Below are 7959 nucleotides of genomic sequence, written 5' to 3' on the forward strand. Positions count from 1 at the left end.
GTCCTCAGCTCTGGCTCCGACGATATCTGCTATGGTGTGACTTTTGCTTTCTTCTGTTCAGGCCCTCTTCGCTGTTCTCACAACAGGACCCCGGGCACAACGCTGCTCAGAATTCACCTGTGGAGCCAGAATGGCAACATCCCGCCTCTGCCCCGGTGTGAGCTGATTTAACTCTTCAGACCGGGATGCGAGCGCCAATCTGTGAACATCTGCTGCCCGTGTGGACTCTGCTGCGAGTAGCAGGTGCACGCTGGGCTGATGCTTTGGCAACGCGTGGTGGGGATCGCGTGGCCAGTCAGCCTTCCTCGGCCATCGCAGGCTGCAGGGCTCACCGATTGCTAGCTACTCTCCTCCTAGCCAGATGCAACGCGGCCTGCAGAAGTTTCTGTTTGCCTCACAGCAAGCACCCTTCCTTGGGTTTCTGGGAAATGGTTTTCCTTTACTGAAACTTAACAAATGCAGCACTTACTTGGGATGTCTCTGATGACAGAGAAGTGTGGGGAGGGAAATTTGGGATTGTTTACGCAACTTCAAACAGATTCGTTCTGAAATTTTTTCCTCCTTTTGCTGAATACAAATTTCACCTTGATAAGTCTAACCCTGAACTGTAGCAGACCCACCACAGGGATGGAGGTCACCTTTACAGAGGAAGAAAAATTACAGGAAGAATGATGTAGTGCTGCAGCTTTTCAGTGTGGTAAATTTAAGGTACTCAATTTGCACCATTACAACTCTTCAAAATGACCAAAGAAAATCACCTCTGAAGCCCAAACTTTGCTTACTTCTCAAGTGCAAAGATTAACCTTTTGTGAAATCTTTGTGTTAAACCTCACTGCAATTTGGCAGGAGTTTAGGGAAGAAAGAAGGAAATGGTCTGGAAAGACAATCATGATTTAAGAAGCTGTTCTCAAACAAAGCGGCCTTATTCTTTTATTTCTATTTATCTAGCTTGTCTTTCAGAGAGCATTTTTGGCTATCAAAACACATTTATTTAGATTTTTCTTTTATGTGACTAAGACCTTGTCAGCCAGTTCCTGGCTTGCAACTGCTTGATTCTGCAACCTTAATATTCTCTTAACATTGGTTTGTATATAATTTCCTACACTTAGTCTTAGGAGCAAACTGAAAAAAACCAGCTTTCCCACCATATGGAACCATATGTATCCTCACAGGGGTCAGCAAAATGGCTGAGCTATTTAAACTGAGATTTAGCAGAGACCTCCACTTGAGTTAAGAGTGTGCGGCGAGAGCACTGAAGAGTTATTTGCTCTGGCAGGGTGGTCTGCAGTCCACGACTGTCAGTGGCTGCAGTGAGTGGTCAGCAGCTAGTCTGCAAGAGTGGTGTTAAACATCAAAATAAATGTAAGTTAAAGGTGGAATGCCCTATTTGAAAAACATAGAGTGTGCTGTGGGTTTACTGTGAACCACTGGGCTGCGGGGTTTGTGAACTGCTAGTCTGTATGGCTAACTGCTAGAAGGTGGGTCGCTTTCTTTGCTAGGGAGTTCTTCAGATGTTTGAAGAACCTGGGCTTTGATTTGAGTTGCTGTGGAAGAGTGCATCCATGGCCATCCCTCCTGTCCCAGCTCCTGTATCTCACCCTGTTGCTTGTGAAAGTGGTCACTTCCTTCTACCTGTGCAACCTGGGTGATGTCACCAAGAGTGAGGTGACAGAAGGAAAGATGCCATCTGTGCATGCTGCTGTTCTGTCGTATGTCACAGTGATCCCAACAGCAGAGAATTACAGAAAAGCCTTGCTTGGTCCTTGGCCCTGCTTTACATTGGTGGTGAGCTGTTGGGCCTTTTCACTCCAGAGGCCCAGTCCACTCTAAATTTTTCTGTTTCTGTGCTTAGTGCATGAGCAGCCTTTAAAACAAAGCACATTGTTCTGCAGTATTTGCTGTATTTCCTCAGGAGTAAGCAGCTGGTAGCCCTGCCTAAGCAAAGACAATAGCAGGGATTTTTTGGCAGTGCTAACCAGGGCATTGCCAGTAGCTGTTTATTAAAAAAACCAAACAAACAACACAACCCTAACTTAGGGCAGCTTTCTCGTTCCCCCTTTTTAGGCTTCTCTAAAGTTTCCTGCTTGCCCATATTGCCCGGCTGCTGTCTCTGTGTCCCTCTGAACTCGGCCAGCCTCCGTTCGTTGAAGCCTGCAGAGCAAACACGACGTGGTTGTGTAGCAGAACACTTGCAGCATTGATCAGGCCCTTGTAAATGATTTTATAACCATCCACTGTGGGGTTGCTGTGTGCCTTGTTGCGAGTGCAGAGGTCTCCCGTTGCGACGGAGTATGCCAGTGCAAGCACACGTGGGTAACTGGGGGCCTGGTGCACAGTCAACAGCTGAGTGTGAACCGCTGGGTTTGGGCATGTCTCCTTGGATTGCGGACAGATTTCCAAGGCAGCAGTGCATCCCCTTCTGGGATACAGAATACTACTTCCTTTCAGTGCTTTGAAGACTTGCTTCAAAACTTCAAGAGCTTCTAAATAAAGCAGTTGGATCCTTTCTTAATATTGGTGAAACACTGTGGTTTTCCCTAAATTCATCCTCAAAATAGCTGGACTAATATTGCTGGAAATGTCTCAAAATATTTAGCCTGAGGCAAGCGCATTAGAGGGAAAAATTCTGCAAATGCAATGTTTGGCAGTTGCGAGCAACTGAAGTCAGGGTCTTATAAAAGGAAGTACGAGGCAAATTTAACTATTGTCATGTGTGCCAGGTGTCTGCCTATACTAACATTTCTGGGTGGATACACAAGTAATATGTGAAAGTTCATAATATATCCTTTCTCTTTAGGAACCAGCTTTATTCTGGTAAAACTCATTAAAGTCTATGGAATTACAAGATCATAAATCTAATATAACACTGGAAAATCAGGCCCTATAGATATGCTCTGTGTGTGGTATCAATCTATTTGCGGTGTATGTATAAATAAGATTTGTGGTGAAATGAGAAAAACAAGCTGCTTGTACATCATCTAGGAATGAGCTCTATGTTGTGCTTAATATTTTCCAGAGACAAATGTGGTGACAGACTTATCAGAAACACTGGCTGAAATGAAGCTGGTGATCCAAACATCCTCATCATCCTTTATCCTAAAGCCAAAGCAAAAATGAGACTTCCCAGTGGGTGTGGGCCATAGTAACATTACTTTTTACCGTCATTATTATTATTATATTCAGATGTTGGTTGTGTTTACAATTACAGCGCTGGCAGACAGGCTCTATTAGAACTGCCAAAGCTGATCATCTAGCCTCAAATCTGATCATATTACTGAGAACACAGTCTGGGATTTTACAGGGGCCTGAGACAAATTGACTCTTTCTTCCTTGCCAGCTCATCTTGCCGTATCTATTTCACAGTGAGGCACAACATCTATTTTATTAAGCCTCCGTCACTTGCTGTGGATTCTTCTGGGTGGCTGTTGGGCAGAGACCAAGCAAAGTCAGTGGCTTTGCGCTCGCGGAGGGAACAACACACAGGTATCCTTGCGGGTTGGGTGGGTAAGTGAGCTCGTGTTCACTGCACGTGAAAGATAAACAAGAGCTTTCTTTCCCATTTTGGCACTCTTTCTTTGTAGCAAAAGGAGTTATGGAGGACAGGAAATGCCTGACAAGCCAATAGATGTCATTTCTCTGTGATTAGGCTGATTATTTTTTTTTTTCCTGTCCCAGGAATAACAAGCCAACAGCATTTGCATGGTGTACATTGCATCCAAAGAATCAAGTGGGCCTAGCAGCTAAACTGGGACAAAATATATCCTTCAGGCAGGTCTAGCAGCCAGCACTTCAGTGAGTTTCCACTACACAGACTCTGTTCCCTGGATTTAATGGCTCACTGAGTGAAATTGAAGAAATGAGCGGGTTAGCTTGCCCTCTGGAGAGAGAGAGATATGCTCTTCAGAAAGCAAGGTAGATATTTAGATTAATGCAAGCAGAGCCAAGGAAGCAGGGACCCCAAGAAAATGGCCATGTGCAAAAGGATTATTCTGAGGAAACAGTCTAGGGTAAACAGCAGAATAAAACTACTTGAGCTTTGATCCTGACTCCAACAGAAGGGCTGTTTTCTACCATAGGAATGACTCCCTGCAGCTGAATATTAAGACTGTCTCAAAACAGTCTCAAAACAGCACAAACCTTCCAGCTCCCACTTATTAGATCTCAGGACAGGAGGTCATGGGGCTTTGTGACAGCAGCATTCTCCTGTCCCACAAAATAGGGAGATCCCAAAAACTGCCCCTTTACCTGACAGGGTATAGCAAGGGCACTGGAGCCTGTGGGTCCAGCCCTAATTCAGGAAAGGAGATTTCCCATATCCCAGCAGACTGCCAAACACTTGGTCACTGAAGTGGTCTATGGCAGCATCTCCTTTCTTTACTGCTGGCAAAAGCTGTTGCAAGTAGACATCGTCTAAGAGAAAGAGTTTGTTTTGATGAAGCTGAAATGTATGTTTATGTTTTCTCTTTGGTGGAAACTGCTTGCAGATGGCCTGGGGTTTCAAGCAAACTGAAATTGCCTTTTTAGTGGCAAAATTATTAATTCCACCCTATCCTGCATTGTACAGTGCTGTTGGCATGAGGAGCCTTGGAGAGGGGATGTGGCTTCAGGCTCAGCGGGGAACAGTTTCAGGAGCAGGCAGCAAAATCTAGCTGCCTCTTCTGCCATGGGAGGCAAGAATCTGCTGAATCCTGAAATCAGGAGGAGACAGAAGTCAGGAATCTGCTTCTTGCAGAGACAAGATCTGCCTTGGAGGAGTGCAAAGGTCTTCTGATGCATAGCTTGCAGAGTTTCCCAGATGTCTGAGCACCACAGTTGGTTGTCCCTGCCATTTGTGGAGGCAAGGTTATCCAGCGGAGCTGATGCAGTTCTGCCACTGCTCTCATAGCAGCAAGATTACAGATCCAAAGTGCCTGCTCTGTTTTGAGCTCAGGAAAAACTGTCATCTTGCTTTGAAAGTGGCAGGATTTTCCTGCCCTATTCAGCTCAACAGCCATGGGAGAGAGAAGGCCAGGGAGGGGGAAGATAGAAGGGTGATCCAGAGTGGTTGCCACCCAAGGGGATGCCTGGCTGCCTCAGCAGGAGAAGCAGTGAGTCCTCAAGCACTACTCCACTCCCAGAGTCCACAGGGTCTGTCCAAGAGCAATTGCTGAGTTCCTGCAGTCAGGCCCAGATGGGGAGTCCCTCCCGCAGCTCTCCATCCTCTGGGACAGAACAAGAGAGAAAAAAGAAAGGGCAGGTGTGGAGTAATGGTGCACACGTTCCACTCCAAAGTCTGGCTGGGTATTTACCAAGTTAAGAAATAGAGCTCCTTACGCATACCATTCCTCTTTCTAGTTGGTACAATATTTTCCTGTGCCCTTTGCTTTATGAAACAACTGTTTTTCAAGCTACCAAGTGCTTTCCTTCCGTGCCCTGTTGCCTTTCTCTTTCTCCCTCTCTCTCTCCTAACTGCATAATTACCATCCTTGGCTTTCTCCACTTCCTATCTGTTCCTTACCCCTCACTGTCAGTTAATTGAAAAACATCTTTCCATAGAGCAGAAGCCTTCATAAGAAAGTCATAAACCCCCACCCCTGCAGCAGCGAGGTGTTCAGAGCTGCCCAGGAATGGGTTGGTGTTCTGCTCTGGGCTGTAAGCCCACTATGGGTTTCTGAGCCCTTTAGGTTTGTGTGAGGGAGGGAGGAGGCATCCTTGAGGTCCCTTTCTCTGAGTTCTTTTTTTCTTTTTATTTATTTACTCAAATTCAATTTTTAGCACCTCTTTTGGGAGTTTGTAGGTAAGTAGGAAATAAGTGTATCCTCACTGAGCTAGTGTTGTTCCAACAGCTCTTTGTTGTGGACAATCCAGGCACATCTGTGTTGGACCTCAATCCAGAAAACTTCTGAAATCAAAGGAAATGGGATTGGGTCTCCTGGCTTAGAGAAGCTCAGCACAGAGGTGAGCCCTCCTCAGGAGAGGACCATCTATTGAATGGACAGTGCCAGCAGGAGCCTCCATCCTTAGGACAGGCTGTCCACTGGCTCCTTCAGATGGGTGAGTCCTCACAGTTGCTCTTCCTGGTCTTTACCAGGTCTTTACATTGGAAACTGCCCCATGTTTCCCTTTGAGCTGGGAAGTTTCTTCTAATCTTCTTCAGATTTTTCTAAGCGCACACTTGACTCTTTCTAATGGATTTAAGAAGTTATTTGCATTGACTTACTGCATGGCGTTTCAACGTGCTGTGATAGACAATCCAAATGGGCCAAGTAAAAGCTCCTGCTGTGTGTGCAAGAGTGAAAACAGGAAGAGGAAGGTGGCGATATCACTGTCAGCACAGCTGTTTGTGGAGAGGAACCATTTTCCCCTTCACTCTGAGCAATAGGCATTTAGGTTTTGCATGACTGAACGCAGCATTATCTTCCCTTTAACTCTTGCTTGTTGCTACTTAGCTGTCGTCTTTTTATTTGAATGAATAAGCAGCTCTGAAGAGAAAAATATAGCAGTTTAGTTGTTGTTATTTTTTTCCTGTGGACAAATGCCTACGTAGAGGAGCAGTGAAGCTCAGCTTAGATGTTATTTTAAGCAGCTCATTTTTGCTGCCTGACCTGTATGACTGAGTTAAGGTCACAGAAAAGTGCATCTTTTTTCCCAGATTAGATGATGCGCTTCGTGCTTTGGGCTGATGCTAATAATTTTGATTTCTGGGACTGGAGGTAGAGATAAAAAGGTACCTTAATTCTAGTAGTCTTTACTAAATCTTCTCAGAGGAATTCTGTAAAGTCCCTCTGTAAATGTGTCATCCTTTGGTTTCGTCTTCAAAAGTAAGGGCATCAACTACCCTGTGAAGGACAGCAGCAGAGGGTATTTTCCACCTGGAAAATCACCTGGTTTTCCTTCCTAGAAGGATGAATACAGCATAACTGTCAGTCCTGCTCCATTCTGAGTTTGTACGTACCATTAAGCTGACTATCATCTCTTTCATGATGTTGCTTCCAGTTATTTTGTATATTGGGAGTAGTTGATATGCTGGAGGGTGAGGCCACCATCATTCAGAGGGATATGAACAAGCTGGAGAAATTGGATGACAAAAGCATCATGAAATTCAAGAAGGCAAATGCAAAGTCCTACATGGGGGAAATAATAACCCCATGCAACTGTACAAGCTGGGAATGGAGCTAGAAATCAGCTTATTCAAAAAGGACCTGAAGGTCCTGATGGACATCAACCTGACTGTGAGTCAAGTATGCGCCATTGCAACAGTGAGAGCCAACCACACCAGACACGGGGTGCGTTAATACCCGTAGAGCCAGCAGGTCGAGGGAAGGGATTGTTCTCTATTCAGCACTTGTGAGGCCACATCTGGTGTAATGTGTCTAGTTATGGCTCCCAAAAAGTGTGGGAAAGACATTGATAAACTGGAGCAGTCAACGTTAGTTGATGGCCACTGACATGGTCGAGGGGCAGGAGTTCATAATATACAAGGAAAGGCTGAGGGAACTGGGTTTGTTCAGCCTTAAGGAGAGAAGATTCAGGTGGAGCCTTATTGCTGCCTTGAGCTGCCTATTGGGGGTTACAGAGACAACAGAGCTGCTGAGAGGTGCCCAGAAAGAAATGACAAGAGGCTTGTACCAGGGGAAATTCCTACTGTGCCTAATGAAAAAGTTTTTCCCCCAGAGAGAGATGCTGAGCTGGAGGTGCCCAGAGAGGCCGGAGACCCTGAATATTATCAAAACTTGACTGTCTAAGGCCCTGAGCAACCTAAGCAGATTTTGAAGGTAACCCTGCTTTAAATGTAATGGTTGGACTAAATGTTCTCCCTGCTATTCTGTGCTTCACTTTTTTTTTTGTGGTCCTGTATTTAGTCTTTTCCCAGCTATCAGACTTCTCTGACAGACTACTAGATATTGGAGTTATAACTGTTCATGGTATCTTACAAAGGAAATATATGTGGCTTACAACTCTTGAAACATAGGTGTAAAC

The 7959-nt window shown here is 45.2% G+C and overlaps 1 long non-coding RNA gene across 1 annotated transcript; it reads left to right on the top strand.

Moving 5' to 3' along the window:
• The first annotated feature begins 2264 nt into the window (after window positions 1-2264).
• LOC142600069 (uncharacterized) lies at window positions 2265-7756 on the top strand. Its single transcript, XR_012833532.1, has 4 exons — window positions 2265-2309; window positions 3017-3142; window positions 5826-6033; window positions 7654-7756. It is a non-coding gene; the product is annotated as an uncharacterized LOC142600069 (long non-coding RNA).
• The last annotated feature ends 203 nt before the right edge of the window (window positions 7757-7959 follow it).

Source organism: Balearica regulorum, chromosome 1 (assembly GCF_011004875.1).
Source record: "Balearica regulorum gibbericeps isolate bBalReg1 chromosome 1, bBalReg1.pri, whole genome shotgun sequence".
NCBI lineage: Eukaryota > Metazoa > Chordata > Aves > Gruiformes > Gruidae > Balearica > Balearica regulorum.